This window comes from Ixodes scapularis, unplaced genomic scaffold (genome assembly GCF_016920785.2).
Source record: "Ixodes scapularis isolate PalLabHiFi unplaced genomic scaffold, ASM1692078v2 ptg001522l_1__unscaffolded, whole genome shotgun sequence".
Taxonomy (NCBI): Eukaryota; Metazoa; Arthropoda; class Arachnida; order Ixodida; family Ixodidae; genus Ixodes; species Ixodes scapularis.
In genome coordinates, this window is record NW_024610159.1 from 72,683 (window position 1) to 97,831 (window position 25,149).

The following is a 25,149-nucleotide window of genomic DNA, read 5'->3' on the forward strand; positions in this document are numbered from 1 at the left end:
ATTGCAACATAACACCTCTTCCTTGGTAACATTGTCAAATTTACAAAAACATGTTTTAACATGTCAAACTCGTAACCCCGATTATTGGCAAATACCAACGTGTCGATTGACTATTGGCCAATAGATGTTAGCCTACCGAGCCCCAAGACTTCTCAATTCACTAATTTTACACAATATTGATATAGATAAATTGAGTTCAAATAAATTACGCACTGTCATGTATAACTTTGATGTAGTCTACTGATATTTGGTTTTGTATATGTTCGATGTCGCATGTCTATGTTCTCGCTAAGTTGTTAATAATTCCTTGTCATGTCCATGTATTCGTATTTATTATGTAAACGCAGATTTTGTACATTGATATGCTTTGAAGATTAAAGGATAATAGATATCCGTAAATGTGCTTATTCTTTGATTGAATGCCTTTGTATTTTTTTTGTTCCCTCTGACTGCTGCTGAATGTAACTGGGGCCGAGAGCTTGTCAAGCCGCCTATCGCGGCTTTCATTCTCGGCCCCATCATTACCTGTAATGGGAAATGAAAAATAAAGATTATTATTATTATTATTATTTATTTGCAAGGGAACAACAAATATATAGCAATCCGCGCGGAAATAACAGAACGAAGACAAAAGACATGCCGCCGCAAAGATTTGATTGAATTCAGCCAGACAGACTGACCTCTAACCTAGACACCGCACCAACAGCAGACACCCTCCGCCAAGCGATTATTCATAACAATACCCGGTAAGGCTATGTGAACCGAGAAAAATACAGCAATATCCCTATCCAGCCTCCGCGAACCATTTGCCCTTGACATCACCAAAACAAAACAAACAAGAGGATCGGTAACCGAGTGAGCTAGGGAACACCAACTCGAAGAACTAAGAGTGAAAGCTCGCGCTGCAGGGCCCCAAGATTCTGGGTTCAATCACCATCTCTGTGCATTTTGATTTGGCTGAGCAATGAACCGGCGTGCGGTCGTGTTAGATCAGCACTCTCGGGAAAAATAGTACATACTTACACCCCTTGTCCTATATAGGACACCCCAAAACTTCAGTAGCACGTTCAGCGCACTGACACATCGATCCGACGTTACCTACTTTGACGAGCTGCTTGATAGCTGAGTGGTACAACTTATTGAAATAGCCAATGTACGTGTTACTGACCAAACAAATACGTAATCGGGGTTTTCTCGGCCCCAGTGCAAGGCCTCGGTGTTTTTTTCTTCTGTAGTATATGATGCGTACTTATCTGTTTTATGAGGTATATCTCACCGTTATCAAGTCCCTCGAAAACGTTTGGGCCGCCTGTTCGACGTCAGTGCGTTATACGTCGAACGAAAGGTTTGGGATGCTTTATATGGGAAACAAGAGTGTAAGACGACAACCTTCTTTTAGTTCGTGGTGCATGAACTCCAGGCTAGCGGCTGTACCGCACTGGCTAAATTGCTCATCTACAGCTGAGATACCCGACGTCCAGTGAGGCAGGCTAACTCCCGGCTATATCAGCACACGCACGCACGCACGCACGCACGCACACACACATGGACAAACGCGCACGCACACGCACACAAAACAAAGCAAGACCTCACAACAACAAGAAAAATTCAGTCGTTCCTTCAAAACTATAGATGGCTGGCTTACAAAGTTTCTGTGGTTCCTTTTAAGATTATTTTAAACGAAAAACTTCTTTTACACAAGATTGAAGCTTCTTCCCATATGGCGGGCACACATATTCAGCAATATATTTTGCTAGTTCAGATGCATGATGAAGATACTCTTTTCATACTTCTGTGGTTTCTCACAAGGTTGTCATTTACGCACCGACCCACGATGGAATATAAGTTGGTACAACTTGGTACTTTGCTCGACGTGTTGTTACACAATTTTGACCTGTTACTTAAGGTCAACAGTGGTACAGTTTAACGGAGTATATTATTCAAGGGACAATGTGTGTATCGGCTCTACTGTAGTTTGGCTGTTGTCGGAGGTGTATCTCGATGCGCTGGACAGGGAGGTAATATCTTTAGTAGAAGCTTTGGGGGTAGAAAACGTGATTGTTCATTGATTTGTTGACGTCATATTTATATGTGCCCCAAATCAGTACTACGCAATTAAGGTTCGGAATTTTTTCATCAAAGAGGCACCGGAGTTATTGTTCACGGCTTTTTGCACGGTCGTGGGGAAGTTGCAGTTTCTAGTTCTGCAGTTGTTAAACAGTAAACGATTGTGTTTTTCGCATGGAAAAGAGGCGGCCTTATCTAGGCCCAGTGCCCCATAAAAACTCGTAAACGTTGGTGTTGTAAATTCTGTTATAGGTTATGCTTTAAGAAAGTCGTGCATTCATTATGTCGGCAGTGCGCTAGTGAACCAGTTGAAGCGGTTGAGGTTAAGTGGTTATAGTTTGAATTTATCTGAAGAAATTTCGCGTAGAAAAATTTTAAAAAGGCAGAAGGCTGCCGGTGGTTTCATATAGTAATGTTGCTGCTGTAACTCCGTACTTTCACAGGTTTTCAAACATTCTGAAAGATTTGGCTCAAGAGTTTGATGTAATTGTAGTTTCTAAGACAAATTTCAGGTTAGGTAGTCTTACATCGTTTGCGTTTGAGCGAGAGCAGGCCTGTGTTAAAAGGCATTTGGACCCTCCAGTTGGTTACGTTACGTCCAGAAAGTTGTGTAGAAAATTCCGTTTCATTGCGGGCTCTGCTACGTGGGAACGTAGCATTGTCCACAGGAGCAGCGTGAAAAATGTCTCTCCGGTATCAAAACTATCCAAACAAATAGCTGAATATATTGCGTGCTCGCTATTATGGGAACAGGATATTCAATATTGTTTATATACAGTGGTTCGTTTAGATGATTTTAAAATATATCTTAAAGGAGTACTCCAATGAGATTTGAGCTTCCGACGTATCCATGTTATTACGTCATTAAAGTTTCGGGAACAAGTATTAGCGACGAGATATTATCGCATTACGTTTTAATTCGATTAGGCAGCGTCAGGTGGCGACACAGTGTGTTGAACGGTGCGCGTCGCATGCTTTGCAAATAGCACCGGAAAGGTCATAAGGCTCCTCCGTCTTCTGATCAAGAGTGCGTAGAAAGACAGACGAAAAGCGACTACGTCTGATGAATTCCGAGATCGAACCGAGCCGGACGTTTTAATCCCACATGACCTCCTTTTCCCAGCAACGGTTCGGCCGGCTACCGACGTACGACGTGGAGTACCAGAGCACGCAATCACTCATTTAGCGCCACAGTGCTGTGGTGCGCATTGGCCCTGCTAACTTAGTGTAGTTACGCCCAGGTGTGTGCGAGACATTTAGCGCTAGACGAGACGCTTCGTTTGCACGGGGCGAGCAACGTAAATGATTTTTTTTACGGTTTAAAGAAGCAGATACTCCAACGATTCATAAAGTACTATACTAGAGTGTTTGAAATAGAGACCGCTGCTCAGTAGAGCTAGACGCGGCGTGGACAACGCGCTAAATGTCTCGCAAACACTTGGACGTAACTACACCCAGCAGGGTCTGCATGCCCACTACAGACCAGTGCGCACCACAGTGCTGTGGCTAAATGGTGACTGATTGCGAGCTCTGGCACTCCACGTCGTACGTCGTCAGCCGGGCGAACCGTTGCCGTCCGCTTTCCCAACGAGCCGACCGACGACGCCGTGCTCAGCCGAGCCACCGACTGCTGATAGCGAGAGAGAGGCGAGCGGAGAGACAGGGCATCAGGGCGATCGCGATCTCAAGAGGTTCCCGACGTTCGCGAGATGTGGCCACGTGGCAGCGGACATCGGTAACACTCCGCTTACTTGACTCGATTCCACCCAACACTCGGCCAAGTATCGTTGCTAAAAGCATAGATATGTCTCCTTTTCTTAAGTTTTGTTAATAAACTATACATGTGTGTACAAAGCTAAAAGGTCTGCAGCTCCCTGCCTGGTCAGGAAACGACACAAACGTCAATTAAGAACGAAAACTGGTAAAATAATAAACAGAAAACCAACTTTTCTGCAACACAATAGACTTCGACAACAGCACCGTTCAGACCTCGGAGACGAATCCTGGAAAACATCAATTCGTGAGACATGGATCATCCAACCCCGCCAAGGGGAAAAAACAACTCTTCGGGTACTTTTCCCAGCAACTACTTGTCGGGGCTGCGCGACATCACCAAACCTCTGTACATTGGTCTGTGTATATAAACGAGGCGGGCCTTTACAGGGACTCAACCGTACACCCACCTGGTCCCGATTCGTCAGGGTTTATGGTTAGTGTTTTTAATTTTCTTTAATGTGCTTACGAAAGCACGCAACGAGTTTCAAAATGCCCCTCCATGAAATATTAGGACCGTGTTGTACGCTGAAAAAAAAAATTAAATATACACATTTCGGCAAAACTCAGCCTGGTTAGGTTAGGTGACTATAAATAAAAGAAGCTGTAGATACTTTAACCAACTGTGTTTAAATAGCCTGACGTTTCACGGCCTGATCGGTCGCTTGTTCACACGTGCCTTACTTGGCGGGGCGAGCGTCTTTCTCTTTTTCCCTCCTTGTCGCTGCCGTTTAAATCGTCTTCTACTTTTCTATATATTTTGTGAAATTTTAGGTGTCACAAAAACAAGATGAGATTTAAGCGACAGCGATAAAGGGACGAAGAGAAAGACGAACACGCAGCCAAATAAGTCACCCGTGAACAAGCGGCCGAGCAGGCTTCAAAAAGTCGGGCTATTCGAACACAGTTGGTTAAAGTACGTGCAGCTTCTTTTGTAAATGGTGTAAAAATGACACTTATGTGAGGCGCGGGAACAACGTTCATCATATGCAGGCGACGCCGCTTTGAGCTGAGACCGGCAAGCGATAAAAGCAAGTTGCAAGGAGCGCTGCCACGTCGGAGGCAGTTGAAAGGAATAATTGCAAAAAATTCGCATTCAAGACATCCTGTCGCCATATTGCTGAACTGAATGAAGAATAAGAGCGCAGGCCGTATTGAAAATCTCAAATGTATCCAAACTTTGTTATCAGGAAAACATAGTACACCAACTAGCCCAAATGTCAACTTTACTGCACTAAGAGGTACTTTACGCGTACACACACACCGTATGTCAGTTATCTTTTTCGGTCTCTTTTTTTCCCATTGGTATCGATTGTAATCATACTTGTGTGTAGTTGAATTTATTACTTTATTACAAACCATGATGCCATAGAAGGAGAGTTAAACAATTGAGCTCAGTGAGCGCTTCAAGCCCCTTTTATTGAGGCAACAGCGTTTAGTTGGTAATTTCATTGCGGCGGCATCTGATTCCTGGTCGAACCTGGAACCCCCCCCCCCCCCCCCTCCTTTCCGAAACCCAGCTCTTTTGTTTCTAGGTCAAGCGTCCAAAGGCAAGCGGAGCAACAGAAGGGGATGTTTTCTTCATTTCTTGTTTTGATGGAAAGAACGAACTCTTTTGCGACTAGCGTAGTGCGAATGGGTTAGAAGGCAGCATCCCCAGTGCCACCCTGAATCGTAAAAAAAAACAAAAAAACTTTGAGTTCCTATTTAGCTGAAATATTCTCCTAATCAAAAGACAGAAGTGCCATTTGCAAAGCCAAGTGGCGCGCACCGTTTTCCCCTTTTCCGCTAAATTTTCCGCTAAATTTAGCTGGGAAAATTTTCCGATATATTTAGCGGGGAATTTTACCCATCATGCACCACGCAGTTACGCCGACGGCGACGCCGACGCTGGTGCCGACGCCGCTCAAGCCGGAAACTGGTGGCTAAGAGCAGCGCTCCAAAAACAAAACAAAAATAGACCAAAAAAAAACAGAGGGGAATTAGGCACTTTGCAATTAGAAAGCCCTGCACGTTTCTTGGAAGTGTGGCAGTAGACTAAAACAGGGTTTCACGGTAATGTCCGCGTAGGAAGCAGATATATTGAATGCTGATTACGCTAGATAATAAAAATAACGCAAGATAGTGCCTTTCTATCAGCAAATTTAAAGTCAAATTAATACCAAATCAATTATGAGATTATCACATATTGTTACTCAAGTTATCAGGTTTTTCGTTCTTACCCTCCATGCGTCCGTATGTGTTTCACTTTTCGAGGTTGGGGAAGCAATCTCCACGGCTATTGCGGCCGCAACAAGGCTAGCACACACGACGTGTGTGAGATACATCTTGAGCTCTTCAGTTAGACCAGAATGTGAAATCTTTTTTAGATATGAAGAGGTTAATTTGTTTATTATACAGACAACTGCAGTTAAAAAAAAAACGTAAAAATAAGCTTTCCTTAAATTGTACGCTCAGCTTTGTTGAGCTCAGCGAACAATTTCACAAGTGGCGCAAAAGTTTAACAGCTACAGTAAAAACATTTCGCCATAAATCAAGAATGGATATCGTAGTATTACGTAAAAGCAAGGCTCTTTTTTATTGTGGGGTCTCCAAAGCAGATTTTGTGTAAATGGGAATTGTGTACGTGTTAGCCGCATTGTGAAAAATAGAAGAGCAATACAAATTTTTTTTCAGACTCTCGTGGGTAGTGCGATTCGCGACATTTTATTGAGCAAGACTTGCGACATGCGCAGATGAAGCACAATGCTTATCCACATTGTGCAATATTAATGAAAAAAAAAAACACGCTTTTATCACATTTTTTTTATTACTCCCGTTTTGTAGACTGACAACTAATATTCGCATCAGTGTTGGTCAGGCCATTTTTTCTATCAAACTGTCGTAATTTTTGCGGGAATAAATTTTCCGACTTAAGGCTGAACTCCATGGATCGAATTATGCGACGAATAACTGCGTAGAGTCAGCAGCTACTGTGCTGACTCTACGCGCAAAGCAAAAGCCGCCGGGCGAAGTTCATCGATTTTTCTCAGCATATTCGTCCCATGGAGTTCAGCCTTTACTGGCATGGTTTCGATGGGAGCCAGACATCAAATCATTAGGAGGTAAATCACGAGTGATGTTTTCCAGACGACCGTAATAATTCGGAATACAGCAAAAGGCCTCTTCATTCTACATCGCTTTACGCTACAAAACTTTTGCAGAACACCTGAGATCTTTAATGGAAAGTTTACTGAAATGTGCGGGAGCTTTGATAGCCCTTTTTGAAATTAAAGAGATGAAAATGAATCGTTGATTAAGGGAACTGGCAATTTCAATGAAATTAAATAAAACCGATAAAATTATTAACACCTGCTGATTGTGAACACAAAAATAATCCTTATATTAGTGCGCACCCTATCCTTCTGCTGGCTTTTGGGGCATATTCGGAGGCGCTCATTAACGTCGAAAAACGACCCTTTACCGTGTGGTTTGCCGAACACTTTAAAACATTCCTACAAATAGTGTGGATGAGGAAAAAAATCTATTCTCGAGAACAAACTGCAAGCCACAGCTCACATCATGAATTGTTAAATACAATATTTACAAAATAATTAACTCAAATTGAATAATTCACTTCATAATCAACCAAATTACACGCGCGATTCCAACTAGAAACTTGCTGCGCGTCATCAAAAACACCCTTAGAAGCCAGTCAATGCTCCGAAGAACTGAGGGAGAGGAGGAAAGGATAGCCCAGGGGGACTTAGAACACCGAGCTCTGATTGGAATGATTAGTGGGTAGACCTAAATCTATACTCTGTTTCACCTTAGGATGTGCCGCAGGAAAGGCTACAAGCGCGAGCTCCTTGCTCTGGGGTGCATCTCGGCGGCACAACCTTTCCTGACTTAAGAGCGGCTGTCAACGCTATGATCTCGCTCTTCTAGCCTTCGCTGCGGTACAACAAAAGGTGAAATGATGTATAGCAGCCTTTAATTCCACGTCACACGTTGTGCGCGTAGGAATCCGAGCATCAAACGCCGAACGCGGGCGTTCCCCGTTTTACGCATTCGACAAGTGCAGAGAAGGCAAAGGCTGCTAGCTTCAGCTCTACCCGCTAATCATTCCAACCAGAGCTCGGTGTTCTGATGTCCCCTTGCACTCTTTCCTCCTCCTCTCTCTCAGTTTCTCGACGCATATCAGAAACATTCGAAGCAAAGGGAAGCACGAGGGTGTGCGGAAGTTACAACACGGTGCAGCAGTCGGAAGGCTGGCGATGCAAAAATGTGGATGATACGAGAAAATAAACTATGTTTTCGCGTAACGCCAGATTGCTAACCTGTGGCAAAGCACCAAAACCTTTGCGGCATGAAGGGGGCCGGGAACCTCCAAAACAAACATCGAAAATGAGAACGTTGCTCTTCCGGAGCTTGACGGTCTCCCTGTGCGGCTTACTCGTTTAAACGAGTAAGCCGCAAAGAGTAACTGGGTTAAAGCGGCTGGGGAAATTGCCGACCACAGGTTACGGACATGGTGATGTGTGTTCAGAAAGCAAACATGTCGGTATTTCTTTTTTTTTTCTTTCTTTTTTCATTTGTTAGCTTATACTGGTACTTTTCGAAATGTTGTTAAGACGAGCTCGTTTTGGACGCCCGCCACGTCATTGTGTAGGGAAAAGAAATTGGACTGTGATGAACGTATTGTGGGGTTCTGTACCGGCCCCCAGTGCATGGAGCACTGGTGGCCGGCACAGCCTAAACATGCTTACGTACTGAACACACGTCAACATGTCCGTAGCCTGTGGTCGGCACTATCCCCAGCGGCTTCGTTTTTCACGTGGGTTTTGATTCGCGTTTGAATACGGCCTGCGAGGAGGTGTCAAACGGCTCCTCCTCGGAAAGGCAGAGACGTCTGCAAACGTCTCTGCCTTTCCGCCTGCTTGACTCCTTTGCCACGCGAAAACGCAGCGCACGCGCACTTCCGACAAATCGGCAGGAGAGGTGCCTGCATTTAAATTGCAAACGCTCCCCATGATTTCAGGTGGATCGTTTCTCGAATCTAGGTTCTCTATCCCCGGTGCATCCACCATCTTGGAACTACCGCCCCGCCGTCTATAGGGCGTGTGACCTTGCGAATGCTCCCCACAATAACATTTTTCATCTCAGTGCTGCCCAAACTCAGCTACCCTGCGCTCTACCAAAAACCAGAAAATACAGTTTGAGTCACTCTATGTGTGCTTTTAGAAGAAGGCGGAGTTACGTTTCTGTAGCAGTGAAAGCTATGAACATAGGGAGTTCATAGAAGGGGAAGATTGGGTTGGCCGTTGAAGGATCTATATTACACACTTTAACGCTCCACCCCGCGCAGCAGCGGGATGTTACTGGATAGGATGGAATGAAAATGAGCTTCCTGGCGACTACCTCCAGGGGTTTATTGTTTTGAAGGTATCCAGGTTTATCGAAGCAACATTTGTTTTCAACCAATTTCGTAGCACTAATTAGTACTGACCATGTCAACGGTAGGAACGCCGAATTCAGCTCAAGGGATATGAATTGATGCGCGTTGTTTTGTATCTAACACACGTTTATACCCAGAAAATATTTATTCTTATTATTGCAAAAAAACACATCTGAATTGTTTCGAATTTGACAAAAATAAACTTCGATAAGCTCCGAATTTTCGGAAAAATTAAACTCCGAGAAATACGGTGTGCATTTTGCGACAGCCAAACTCCGAAAAGAGGTAATTCTAGTTATAGACCGGAAATAAACGCCACATGGATTGCTTTCACAAACAAAATGGCTACGAACGCTTATTTTAGTATATCGCTTTCATTCCGACATGACGGTACGGCAACACACGTCTAGTTAGAGCAGTTGTAGGACGCGGCTAAATGCCGGTCCAATCTTTATCTGCCGAGCGTCACGTCAGCAGCGAATCAGAGTGTTTCTAGTGGCCCAGCGGTTAAGATAATTCGCTGTAAATAATCGTTCCCGAAGCGTTTACCACGACACAATCCGACGGTGACGTGCCAGCGACGTTACGCTTTTACGCTGATGATGTATTTACGTGGCTCTTGCTGACACTCTTGCAGTTCAAACGTATCTTCCTGGACGTCGGCTGCTTCCCGCAACCCTGAAGCCACAAAAATTGCTCCGGCGATTTGTTTCCACGTGCGCCGCTTTGCAGAGCCGTTCAGGCTGTCTTCGTTTAGCAATGGTGGTAGTTGTGTTTACTTCGTAGCAGTCGACCAAGGCGGTTATCCCGTCATCGGCAGAGTTGAGCATTCGGGCTCGTTTAAATCGACATTTCGTAACATCGACATGACGTCGCACGGTCGTACCCGAAACCACCCCAAACAAGCGCTGCCCGAAAGGCCTTTTTAAGAATTAAACCAATAGTGGCCCTCTCTGTTGTGACTTTCTTCACCAAAGCGTCTGGGTACTGCGTCCAGGCAGAAGCAATGTCTGAGTGAGCGTATAGTTCCGGTTCTGGCGCTGGTCTTATTATTCTGATGCCGTCACGACTTTCCATCCAAGCTTCACGGACAACCACCAAATGTTGTTGGGTTATCGTTTTATGCCATTAAAATACGTTTTAATACGTTTTTTTTTAAACAAAATGTTGGTATTTGTGTAGTGCTACTGCAACCCGCTTTATGTTGAAGCGAAGACATGCTCTCTGAAATTGGTTTCCGTATCTTTTTAACCCGTGTAAGTAAGGTGGAGTTATGAGGGTCACTTCGAAAGTCCTCTCTGCACGGAGTAGACGGTACTACGGCCGCCTCTGATGCATCTGGGGGACAGCTCCTCCTCTGTAAATTCGTAAGTTCTGTCGTCAAGTTCATAAGACTTATAATAGGTAAAATGCGTCCACGATTAAGATACACCGTTGTTGAACGCGTCCACGATTAAAATACACCTTTGTTGAAAATGTCAGGTTTCTACGTGCAGGCGCCCGATTTTACAATGCATTTTACATCGAAAGTAGTGAAAGCGCACAATAAAGACGAATACGAAGGCGGAGAGGCAAACAGGACGAGCGCTGACTATCAACCGAATTTTTTATTGGAAAAAATAGAAACAGCAAAATAAAACCAGCAAAAGCCACCAATACTACAATTGTGACGAGTCATCAATGACTCGGCCACCACACGTGTCAATAAAGTCCACTTCCTTTTTGTGAAGGATAAGTGAGGCCTGACTGATACACTTATCAGGACATTCCTTCTTTATCATGTAAGCCTCCAGTACCTCCCTCGCCACCTTTTCTTTACCTCTCCCAACGATTGTAGTACCTTGAAAGTTGGGAATGCAGCGACAATCTCTGCAATGTATGTGTAAATGGGCTCCTCTTGTTGAACGCAGTGATAAAGCATGTTCACGCAACCGTTCATTCAAACACCTTCCGGTCTGGCCCATGTAAACCTTTTCGCAGCCCAATGGAATTTTATAGATCACGGCCACCGCACATTCCACGTATTTGTTTATGTGCTCCACGGTGCATTGCCGCTTATCTTTGCCTTTTTCTTTTATCCTCGGACATAGTGGAGCCAGTTAACGTGGTGCTGAGAATACCAGAGGTACCTCGAACCTTTCCGCCACTTTTTAGAGCGCAGCTCTTAGGGGCCCGTTCCCGGCTTGAGCGGCGTCGCCGTCGGCGTCGCCGTCGGCGTCGCCGTTGGCGTCGCCGTTGGCGTCGCCGTCGCCGTCGGCGTCGGCGTCGGCGTAACCAAGGTCATCCCAAGGTCACGTGACCCCCAAGGTCACGTGACCCCTCCCAAGGTCATCTCAAGGTCACGTGACCCCCTGAAGGTCACGTGACCCCTCGAGGTCACGTGACCCCTTCCAAGGTCATCTCAAGGTCACGTGACCCCAAGATGACCCCACGTGACCCCTTGAAGGTCACGTGACCCCCAAGTCACGTGACCCCTCTGAGGTCACGTGACCCCCGAGGTCACGTGGTCGCCTCCCCAAGGTCACGTGACCCCCGAGGTCCCGTGACCCCCAAGGTCACGTGACCCCCAAGGTCACGTGACCCCTTCCAAGGTCATCTCAAGGTCACGTGACCCCACGTGACCCCCAGGTCACGTGACCCCTCTGAGGTCACGTGACCCCCCGAGGTCACGTGACCCCTCCAGGTCACGTGACCCCCAAGGTCACGTGGGGGTCACCTTTGGGGTCACGTGGCCTTGAGGTCACCCCCAGGTCACGCCTCCCCGAGGTCACGTGACCCCCTCCCCGAAGTCACGTGACACCCCCCCCCCCGGAGCATAAACAATGAGGGGAGGAGGAGGAGAAGGGGGAGGGGTCTACCCTCCCCTCAGTACCCTTCACTCCTCCTCCTCAAGAGCTGCGCTCCAATTCGGCGTTACAGGGATTTGTAAACTGCTTTCACTTTTTTTATATTGTGTGACACCCTGTGTAAATATGGCATCACGTGGGGACTTGCTCTCTTTTTTTTGCTTGTCTTTTTGGCTTTTGCCCCTGAACATCTTCAGAAGTTTCTCAGCCACTGCGAGCATGAGGGAAGTAGGATACCCTGCGCTTCCTTGACTGCTCTTGACTTGACTACAGAGGCTGTCATCCATGGCATGGGGACATGACTTTCCAATTGCCGTCTCTAGACATGACGACCCATTGCTCCGTTTCACCAACTTCGAATGCGCGGAATCATAGGGGAGAATTCCCTTCTGGGTACGCGGTTTGTAACCTCAGCACACGTGTTCCCCTGTAAATTGCATTCGCAAATCCAGAAACTGTAGAAACTGCCCATCCTGACGTCCAAGGGTGAACTTCAGGCCTCTAGAACTTTCTTTAAACACGCTCATCACATCTTCAACAACTTCACATACAGTAAGGTTTTCATAGTTTTGCAAAATCAATAAATAATCGTCTACGTACCTAAACAACTTGGTCACAGGTTCGCCTTTCAAGGCATTCTCAATGGCTCGGTCATACTTGGCCAAAAAAATATCACAGAGCACTGGGAAGTGCTCTGTGATATTTCTGTGATAAGCGGCAATGCACAGTGAAGCACGTAAACAAATACGTGGAATGTGCGGCGGGCGTGATCTATAAAATTCCATTGGGCTGCGGCAAGGTTTACATAGACCAGAGTGGAAGGTGCTTGAATGAACGGTTGCGTGAACATGCTATCACTGCGTTCAACAACAGGAGCCCATTTTCACATACATTGCACAGATTGCCGCTGCATTCCCAACTCTCAAGGCACTACAATCGTTGGGAGAGGAAAAGAAAAGGTGGCGAGGGAGGTACTGGAGGCTTACATGATAAAGAAGGAATGTCCTGATAAGTGTATCAGTCAGCCCTCACTTTTCATTCACAAAAAGGAAGTGGACTTTATTGACACGTGTGGTGGCCGAGTCATTGATGACTAGTCACATTTGTAGTATTTGTGGCTTTTGCTAGTTTTATTTTGCTGTTTCTATTTTTTCCAATGAAAAATTCAGTTGATAGTCAGCGCTCGTCCTGTTTGCCTCTCCGTCTTCGTATTAGTCTTTATTGTGCGCTTTCACTACTTTCAACATGCATGACCAACTCGCCTGCATCACCACCTTAGTTTATTTTACATCGACACCGTAGATCGATGCCGCCGTATACATACTAGTATTGAATCAGATTTTGTCATTATCTCATTGCTTCGTAACAGAAATTCTGGATGAATATATGGGCACATACTGAGAATAAACCTTCTATAAACAGTAAAATCTTAATAATGTTTCTTTTCAATTTTAATATTTTCTTTATCCCCCCCCCCCCCCCCCCCCCACGCGTAAAATACTCTGCCGGGGTTGCTGTGCTTTTTCCCTCGTATACAAAAAAACCCAATTCATCCGGTGGCTGCCGTCCATGTTGGAATAACCCATGCCAGCTCTGCCCTTTCAGTTCTGGCAGCTGATCCTATTTCGAGCTGCGCAACAGCTTTCTTCATTAATATTAATAAACGTACTGACTGCAAAACTTCTGACATAATATATATATATTAATCGCATGCTCTGAAATATGCAATATGTGGGAGAAACTAAAACATCCATGAGGGACCGATTTTATGTTCACATGTCTGGCATTGCAAATAAGGAAAATACACCAGTTCCTAAGCACTTCAACTCTGACGTATATTATAAGATCAAGTGCATCAAAAATTACCACCATGGAAATAAATTTTAAAAATGATTTAACACCTAAAAATAAAGACTCATATTCCATATCGGAATGTAGTTCGTTGGTTGTTGTTGTCTTTTCTTTTTTTTTTTTTATTCAGGCAAACCCCAATTGCGTCGCGTAATCCCGCAAAAAGAAAGGAGGGCAAAGAAGGGTAAGGAAAAAAAAGACAAATATAAATAAATAAATAAATAAATAAATAAATAATTAAATAAATAAACGAACATAGGCAGATGAATTGACCGGACTTGATCAAATGAATAAAAAAAAATTTTCATGAACCTGCCGGAAGCCAAAATGCGGCGGAGCCAGGATTTGAACTCTGAGCTTCCCAATGTCCGGTCGGGTGCGCTAACCACTACACCACTACACTTTTTTTTTTCTTTATTGCCTGGAACAGGACAGTGACATTCACCATCACTCCGTACTTAAAACAACAGGGATAAAAACGAGGGCATCAGTCAGCTCGGCTGGTGTCAGAAATGCTAAAAGTCTTTTAGGGTAGTTAGCCCCTCAAGAGCAGGCAACCAATCAGGTCGTGGTTCCTGCGCCTTGTACACTTCAATCAGAAAACAAGATATTGTCAACGAAATACTTGCGAACAGGGCGTACATCAACATCTGCGTGGCGTACAGCCATACGGCACCGCCTATACTGTGCAGGCCCAGGAGCATTATCATGTCATACGGCACATCGTCCGCTCTTTCTGTGGGTAAAAACCGAATTCCCTGAGGCGTTATTGGGACGTCCTTTTTGAGAGTCCTCTGAAGGACGTCCCAAAAGAAAACCGCGTCCCAACAGTCGATGAAGACGTGTTGAATAGTTTCTCGCTTTTTACACAAGAAACAGTTATCGGACCATAGGACCGGTATACCTTTCTCGGATAACCAAGCTTTAATGGGGAGTGTTTCGCTGTGTAACTTAAAGAAAAACGTCTTGGTGTAGGCGGGAACCAGCATTCTTTTAACGCGCTTGAACACACCTTGCCCTGGGCCTGCACTGTACAACAAACGATACAAAGGCATGGGGAAAAGCGCATCCATCAGGTCTCTCGACAACCGTTTACGCGACGCACCGGACAAATACTGCAAAGAAAAACGTGCTGTTAAAAAACGATACGCACCAACAACCTCTTTCAAGTATCCGCGTAAACCAGGGCAATGTCTACATTCGTCACCACCACAAAATCTGGCAGGGCACTGTGCAGCCGCGTCTGAATAACTGTACGCAAAAACGGGTCTTGCTGGTCTCTAAGAAACATAAACCTGCTAACCAGTTGTCTTATAAACAGGTGTGAAAGACCTATACCACCAGCTTTGACCCTACGAAAAAGATTTGTGCGGCTGGTTCGTTCCCAGGCCGAGCTCCATATAAAAACGGCGAAAACACGATGGATCCGCTGAATGTTAATACGTGAACAATACAAAACCTGCAACACATACCAGACTTTTGCAGCCAGAAACAAATTGCAAAGAGCTGCCCGCGCAAAAACGGATAAACCTTCCCCCCCCCCCCCCCCCCCCATTTCTCGGCCTTTGCACGCAGAACTTCAGTCTCATCCCTCCAGTACTGATCATTGACGCGGAACTGATCCAAGGGTACTCCAAGGTAACGCGCCGGCGTGTCGGACCAGACAATACGACCAAAAATAGCGGGTGCTGAGGGCCAGTCACCGTGCCAAAAACCAACACACTTCTGCCAGTTGGCTGCACTACACGTCTGTTCACAAAATAGTTCTGTTAACTGTGCGGCCTTGCTCACACTTTCGTGGTCAACACAAAAAATCGCTACATCGTCCGCGTAGGACAAAAGACGGACCTCAGTTTTTTGTAGTCTAAACCCACGTATCTGACTGTTATGAATGATGCTCAAACAAAAAGGCTTCAGAAAAACACAAAAAAAGTAACGGTGAAAGCGGACATCCCTGCCGCACTGAAGAAAGTAGGGGAATGCGCTCACTAACAGATTTATTCACTACGAGACTGGTGGCGCAGTGCTTATACGCCATACGGATGCCGTTGTATAAGAGAGACCCTACATTAACGTGTTCTAAAATTGAAAAAAGAATCTTGTGCGACACACGGTCAAATGCTTTTTCTAAATCCACTTGTAGCACCGCGACCTTACGGTGCATGGCGTCACAGCACTCTAGAATACTGCGCGCGACGTGCACATTTGTTACAATACTTCGGCCTCTAATGCCGCAAGTTTGGTGCGAACCGACGATGACGTTAATAACCATTTGTAGGCGTTCAGCCAATACCTTCATGAAAATTTTATAATCAACGTTGGTGAGCGTTATCGGTCTATACGCTGCAACAGAACGGAGTCGCTCGGGGTCTTCGCTCTTTGGAATAAAAATCGTATGCCTACACAAAAAGGAAGGAGGCAAACAACCAAGGTCGTACACCTCAGCGAAAACGCATTGCAATAAAGGTGCAATTTGATCTTTAAACGTTTTGTAAAAATCCCCTCCTAAACCATCTGGACCGGGCAACTTTCCAGGCTTTAAATTATCTATCGCTTTTTCAATCTCCCACAGCTCTACTGGTTGTTCTAACCTTTCTCTTGCTTCATCATCGAGTTTCGGCATTAACGGCAAAAAGGACGTTTGGAACTCTGCTATCTTTCAAGCACGATAACTGAAAATCCCTTTGTAATACTCAACAAAAGCACGCACGATGACTTGTCTTTCACTCGTCAAAAACCCTTGATACTGCATCTCGCTTATTTCATTCCTGCTAGTGTATCCCTTTTCTAACCCTAGGGCTCTTTTCGTGGGTAACTCCCTCCGTGATAAACGCTGTAAACGTGCTTGAACCATGGCCCCTTGGTAACGTTCGGTATCAAGGGCCTCAAGGCGTTTCTTTAAAACACTGATGTCATCGGAAAACAGCCCGGGTGATATGCTCTCCGCGTTAAGCAAATCTTGTAGCAGCCCCTTTAGCTCCGTAATTTCTTTTCTTTCCCCATGTTTTAAGGCAATAGATCTTTCAATGGCGCTCATCTTCAACTCTTGTTTTAACAGTTCCCATTTCGCCCCGACACTTTTTCCTTCTTTTACTTTATCTAGTTGTTCGAGACTTTTACACACCTCACTCGCAAAAATATCGTCTTGTAAAAGCTTCGAATTTAATTTCCACAGATCCCAACTGAATTTATTGGCTTTTTCCTTTGAGGAGCCCAATGTAAAAGAAACAAGACAGTGGTCGCTGAAAGACACTGGGTCCACTGCATACGTTTTACAGGACCTGACGAGTTCCAAAGAAAAATAAGCTCTATCCTACCGTGCGTGACTAGTACCTTGGAAGTGAGTAAAAAATAGGCAGGTAGGACTTGACGCACACAGACCCACGTCTTCCAATTCACACTTCTGGACCATATCGCTTAGAAAAATGGTACTCGTATCTTTATACTGTGTGCTGTTCGATCGGTCACGCGGCTCGCAAACGCAGTTAAAGTCTCCTAACAAAATGACAAGCCTATCGGTTTGGACGAACTCGAAAATGTTTTCAAAAAATACTAATCTTTCTTCCGCCTTGTTAGGGGCGTAAACGCACAAAATACGAAACGGTTTACTTGAAATAGTCAAATCGCACAGGACCAGGCGACCAGACTCGCAACTAACAACTCTGGTCACAGACCCAAGAGACTTCCTGATAAATAAAATGCATCCCCCCGACGTTCCAACAGCGTGACTAACGCACACATCGTAACGTGACTCAAAGAGCCGCACCATGCTCTCCGTCCGGTCTTCGCTCTCTACCTTCGACTCTTGCACGGCAATTACGTCGAGGTCTTTCTCAAAAAACAAACGGCTCACTTGGCATTGCCTACGCCTCGCGTTTAAACCTCGCACGTTTAAAGTGCCTACTCTCAAAGGCCTTTGAAACATGAAGGGCTAGAGAAAGACCAGGCGGGGAGCACGGTGCTTACAGTGTGAAGCAGGCAGCAACGTGCCGAGATGACTCACTGTGGCTACTCCCTGTGGCGTACAGGACACGCGGGCCAGCTCTTGAACCGTCCCACCTTCCCGCACCAGTCACGCTCGAGGCGTCTCAGCTGTCCTTCCCCACCCCTGGACGGCGCATCATCCAGACGGCGCTTCACTGTAGTGGTTTCGACGACCATAACGTGGTTGTCGTCGCCACCCTTGGCGACCGCGGGCTCCCTTCCTTGGACGGCATCCACTGGTGCTTCCGGAGTCGCCAGTCCATCCGTCGCGGACGCATCACTGGTTCCTCCGGGAGTCGTCTTGGGCGATGGCTCCGTCTGAAAAGCGGCGGTCTCCGTCTCGCTAGGGCCTCCTTTGGCTTCCTCCGAGTCGGGCTGCCCTTGAGGCACTATCGGCGTCGCCGGTGCAGCCGCGTGTTCCGCCTCTTCTTCGTCCATCAGAAGCTCTGTGGACTCCGCATTGGTCCTGCCGCCGGCTGCACGGGCGTACGTACGTCTTGACGCAGTCCTTGGGCTCGTGTCCGAAGCCGCGGCACTCAGCACACCAGGGTGCCCTGCAGTCGCGGCGGATATGCCCAGTGCGACGCCACCGGAGACATTTCGCCGCACGCCCGGGCACCACGACCAAGACGTTTCCACCGCAGAGACGGAGCTGGTGCGGCAGGCTCTCCAGCGAGACTCCCTCTTTGAGGGTGATCCTCACGACAAGGGTCGTGGACTCAACGTCGACGAAACCATCTACCTTCCACTTTTCTCTCGCGACTTCTTTGACGGTTCGAAATGGTTCGAAGGCGCGCCGAATAGAGTCCACCGGCGCGTCGAACGAGACCCAGTGAAGCTTAACGCAAAGCTCCCTCCGGTTCGGGTCGACGATCTGGCACGTCAAACCTTTCACCTGAAGACTCTCTGCTTCCAAAAGCTTTGCTTTCGCTTCCGGAGTTTTCAGTTTAAGCAGCAAGACGTGGCTCATCTGGTAGGCGCCCAGACCCGCCACGTCTGACAAAACGCCCACTTGTTGCAACGGCTGCTTGAAGTCTTCAATCTTGTACGGGCGCCCGTCGAGGTCAGCGTGCACAACGACGCTGAGCTTTGCTGCATCACCGGTGGGCAGTGTCGGCAACTGCATACGATATTCCTTAGCAACAAAACACCTGTTATCACCGCGGCCGGGTACGGCCGCCACCGCTTGCAAGGAGCGATCCGTATCACGTCCGTCCGCTATCGCGACCGGCAGTGGAATCGGCCCACTACACCACTCCACCTTGGCTTTCTGGCGTTTCCTATCTGTCGTATTAATGCACAAGAAACAAAATGTATCCAATCGGAGGTGTTCTGGAAACACATGCCGCCGCGTAGAACGTGGTACGACTCTTGGTACGACGTGGTACGTGCTCGTTTGTGCTCCAAAAATCCTCCCACTGTTTGCCTCGTCCCGTGTACATGTAGTATTTTTTTTTTGTTTATGAGCTTTTAGAGACACGGTATCATCATCATCTGCGAGAATCAAGAGCCACGTTATTGAATATACAACACGGGCATTTCCGACCATCGTACGTGGCCTCCGAGGAGGATATAAACAAACAGATGCACATGAATGAACCAACTTAATCCAATCAATCAAAGAATTAAAGTTTTCAGGAACCCGCCGAATGCCACTATAACGCCGGAGCCAGGATTTAAACTCTGGGCCTGCAAATGTCCGGTCAGGTGTGCTAACCTCCACACCACTCCACCTTGACTTTCCGGCGTTTCCGATCTGTCTTATTAATGCACAAGAAACGAAATGTATCGAATCGGAGCGTTGAAAGTCTATTGGCCACGTGAATTCCATTTCCCCGCTAACCGTTTTGGAAAATAAATAAACAAGCAAACAGGCAGACTTTTTTTTTTTTTTCGGGGGCAGGGGCTTGCGTTAAACACCACTTCATGCTTTAAAAGTCAGCAATTAAGACTAAACATAAAGGAACGTTGCCAGCAATTTCTATTTTGTTGAATCAGGCATAATATATTTTTGAATCACCTTTATCACGATATTAAAAAGTTACATTTCTTGTCTATGAAATTATGTTAGGTGTTGCTCACAATTCAGTTTGCGGTTAGGGTATGCGTTTACTTAATTTTTGGCGAATTAATTATTCTCAACCGGGGTTTATTTAAAAATTATACCTCACCGCAGGTTAAAAAAAAAAATAAAATCTAACGTTCGTCGTAGGCCTTACCGTTACATTACACGAAACGTCCCGCTCGATGAACCCTTTCTTTTTTGTTAGATTCAAGAAAACTTTCCACATTCGCGAGGTTTCCTAACTCAGCAAGGAAACGTTAATTTTGGCGCGAATGTGATCCCACTTTGTTCTGGGCTTTCCTATCAATTTCTATTGTTGAATAAGGAGAGTTTATTGCTTGCGTCCTCTACTTGTCCTTGAGTTCTATTACTTTACTGACGTTCAAGCAAGCGTCACTTCCATACGTAAGTTGCTGATTCCAAAACTGTAAAATGAACAATCGTCATTGTATGCCTAGCTGAGACAGAATGCATCGCGGAGGCATTGTTCGTACTCCTACGGCGAAGCAAGCGCGGATTGTTTTGCTAAAAAAAGTAATGGTGGTACCACCGTATTTTATACAATGTAGTATCGGGGAAAAATGAAATGCGAACAGAGGAGCGCGTGGCTCGCGGTACAGGCTGCGCCGCCTGGAAGTGAGCCTAGGAGCGAGGGTGCGTGGCCTACTTCGATGTGTTCACGCCTCTTGAATGGCGCTCCCCCAGCTTCGGCAGTGCGCGTCTCAGTGCGCTGAAAGCTGTCACAGCTATCTTTGCCTGCTCAGCGAGTGCGGCGAGCTTCTTTGCACTGCACGCGCTGAGCCAGCAAAGATAGCGGCGGTAGCTTTCAGCGCACTAAGAGGCGCACTGCTGAAGCTTGGGGAGCGCAAAGGAAGGGGCGTGAACACGTCGGAGTAGGCCACGCACCCTCGCTCCTAGGCTCACTTCCAGGCGGCGCAGCCTGTACCGCGAGCCACGCGCTCCTCTGTTCGCATTTCATTTTTCCCCGATAGTACATTCCTAGAAATTCAGGCAAGCTTGTTCGAAAACTGTTGCCCACAATGTTGAGTCATTTTTATTCAATACCCACCATGGAATTGTTTTCATCACTCTTAAAAAGGGTGTAGTTTTACGCATTTTGCCACCTATACTACACCCCAAAAGTTCTGTTCGACGTACGGTAGCCTTACTTCAAACTGACGGCCCCAACGTTTGCGAGCGGCTTGACAACGGTGCTGTGTAAATTAATAAACAGGTAAAGTATATAGCAAAGACTATAAAAAAAAATCGTGAGGTTTTGCAGTAGGGTCAAGAAAACCCCGAGTTTTATTTTTTTTTTATTTAGTACATCTGCGGACCTTTCGAGGCCCAAGCATATGTTTTGCAGTCAGTAACACGTGCAGTAGCTTTTTTTAATAAATAGTTTCACTCGGTCATCAAGCCACTTGTAAAAGCTGGTACCACCTGTTAGACATGAGTGCACTGTGCGACGGACTGAAGTTTTGGGATGGTATATGTGGCAAGGGGTGTAAGACTACACCCTTTTTTTAGAGTGATAAGCGGTCGACATTTCCTGACACACTCATTAGTTGAAACCAAAATTACTTGATCACTTAGCTGGATGTAGTCCAAAACCAATTGTCTGCTACATTTTACTTGTGTACCATTATACCGCTAGTGTAATCGCTGCGATAACGAGCTTAAACAAATATTCGCTCAAAACACGCCAAAGAGGAGCGCGCCTCTGCTTATGGGGTATCCACACGAAGGAGAAATCCGCCACTTTCCTCCACGGAGCGCGCATCACGTGAGACATACGTCATCCCTTTTTGACGCCTCGTGGCGCCGTTCTCCTCCGTGGTGGAGGCGCGGAGGCTTCGTGCTGTCAGCACGAAAGCTCCGCGGGTGCACGTGGCGGAACCGGGGACGGAGTTTCCCGGGTTGTTGACGTCACGACATCCGTCCGTGGAGTTCTCCTTCGTGTGGATACCCCTTTACGCACAGTTGTTACAGTTGTCACTGTAATAAACCATTTCTTGGACGTTAATTTTTTGTATATCCCCCACAATCATGTTGTTGCTTCAAGAACAATTTTAATTACTAAAACATATCGGACTCCCCTGAAAAAAAAAGATATTCCGTTTTATTCGAACTTCTGAGCAGAAACGAATTTCAGGGTCAATCGTTTCTTTACTCATAAAGTGGTTTCTAAAATGTGATTGTCTCGCAATTTGCTTTTTATAATGATGCTCATAATGTGCTATTCTATTTTCTACGAGGGTGCGTATACGTTATGTTATTTGCCGAAGTTTGTTTCATTTGGCTCTATAATATATTTCATTGTTTTAATATGTAATTCCATCCAAAAGGGGCACTTGAAGATCACTGAATGAAATCGTATAAGATTACATATTCGGACCATACGATTGAACAGATAAGTATATCGTATTTCAACAGCACAAGATAATGGGATGAGTATTCAAAGTACTATATAATATACTAATATTACTCAAATAGCTAGTATTGATATAATTTGAAAGCTAATCTATCACGATCCAAACAATTGGTTTCGGCTAAAATAAAATTTACCGCAACACCAGCAACTTCAAACTATTCTCGACAACAAAAATATGCTGTTTCAAACTTAGTTTTCAAACTCCGCCAGCTAGCTACTTATGTCAATTATCCTATAAATCGATACTAACGGGGCTCGATTAGCCTCGAAGCTAAGTTTACGTGTTAGCATTTTTTGAATGTGTCTCTCCTAACTCAAGATCGGCAGTTTGGTTTCAAAGAGAGGTATTTCGTTCAAAAAGTTCTACCCATAAGTCAGCAACGACCGATTTTTTTCAAAGACGACCAAACGATACTTGTGGTTCGTTTAGTGTGCGGTTCGGAAATGCAGCTTGTGCAACATCATGTTCAATCTTCACGGACACCTTCCTTCTCGTTTTTTCTTTGAGTGACAGCTCTGCCGTGCCCGTGTCAACATATATCTCGGATTACACCTTTCAAATCCGGCATCGTCAACGTAAGTGCGCTGCAACTTCGCGAGAATTAATCGTCCTTCTACGTGTGCTTAGGCATTGCCTATCTCCTGACAGCAGGAAGAAAAATTCCCCTCGAATTCCACAGCAGTCACCAGCCATTGGCTGTATGAAATCATGTCACAACTGCAGGTAGAATACTGAATTTTGTATTCTCTTTGCGTTTCGGGATGGCACGTTCCACACCTCCCTCTCGTGTATACACGTTTCATAGACACACATTTCGTCGGCATTAACGTTTCATCGACATTTGTTTGGCGAATTGCACGTTGTAGGGGATTTGCACATCGTCGCGCGTGTATACCTGGGGCACGTGCTCACGGACCCAGCCTAACCTTTCTCGCCGCTTCATAGTAAATCTGGAGCGGCTCGTTACGAAAAAACAAATGCTATTTTGATATTTTTTTTATGAAACATCGAGTGTTGATGGCACGATCTGTCAATGAAACGTCATTCGATGAACTGATTGCACCGCCAATGAGGGGCGACTACCGGTAAAATTTCGGGGAAAAAATTCTGCCGGCTGCCGGGAGACTGGACACTACCCAAGAATTACCCCGGTTGTTGTTTGCTTTGCAATCTTCTCAGTTGTATAACAAGTGAGTAGTACTGCCCCTTCCCATATTGCAAATTGCTTAGGTTATACTTGTCTACAGAATACGTTGTGTGTAATCAACTTCTAGGAGATTTCAAAACAATCCCTTGTGTCTGTTTGCCTTCCTCTTTGCAAACCAATTGGCGAGTGCATTTGCAAACAGCTGGGCACGTGCAACGGTGGCCCAACATCGGCACCAATGACGGCCAACATGGAATTAGGTAGCGCTTCAAGTATTGTCCAATATTACGCCGGTCTTTGTCAATGTGGGAGCACCATTGGCTGGAACCATGGTTTAGCAATGGCCCAACATTGGCACCAATGATGGAGCCAATAATGGCTGGAACGATGACTGAACAATGGTCCAACATTGGCATCAATGACTGTGCTAACGTTGGATAGGGTAGCGCTTTCAATGTTGTCTGATATTAAAGCTGGTCTTTGCCGATGTTAGGCCAATGTCGGACCCACACTGGTGTGCTGCCTGGGAAGCATTTCGTTAAACTAGTCATCAGGAAGAGGTTTGTTACTGTTACTATCATTATAGAGCACGCTAACCGCTGTCAGAACTGGGTTCTGCTCAGAGGCCCGGTGCATAAGACACTCAAGTTGTTCATCGCTCCACCACCTTCAGATGACAGCTTCCCGACTTGCTAGGTTGTGTATACACCCCGACTAGTTCGTTTCGTACCCCACTGTTTGCTTCTCCGCAGGCCACGGAACTGGAAGCTGTTCCTCAAGGGTTGGAGGCGCGGGAAGGCAGATCCCCGGGCACTGGAGTGATGAAAATGCACCCACAAACTCCCACTGACGTATCCGCGTTCTAGTAATATCGCTTTGAAGATACGGGGTATGGGGAGTTAGAAAGAGGTGGAATCGACGGTGTTGTTTCCTTCTCGATAAGAACATATCCTCATTTTTAGTTTTCAAACGTGCATGTTTGTGTACTCGTAGATTCATTGGGCTCCACTATTGCGATATTGACATCAAATGTAGGATATCAAAAGTAATAGCAGTACACTTCCCCGGCTCATACTTGGGCCAGTCTGGCGGAGGCTTGGTCCAGGCTTCAAACAAGTTGGCTCTAGACCGCGCCATTGCGCTGCGGACGTATCGCTGTGGACGAAGGGATACGTTAGAGCAACGATTCTAAAAAATGTGTATTTTAGGGTTAGGTGTCAAATAAAATTTTCATCTGAATATCGGCACCTTTTGATCAAATAATTAATCGATTAATTGGTTTCGCTGATTTTCCGAAAACCCAGATATTAAACAAAACGACCGCAACCCCCTTCCCCAAACAATATTTGCATGTTTTTTTGACTAAAATTGAAAAAAAAGTGAAAGCCGTTCACAACGCTCTGTAACGCCGAATTCAAGCACAGCTCCTGAGGGGAGGGAAGTGTACTGAGGGGAGGGTAGACCCCTCCTCCTCCTCGTCCTTCTCCTCCTCCTCCCCTTATTCTTTAATATGCTCGGGGGGGTCACCTGACCTCGGGGGGAGG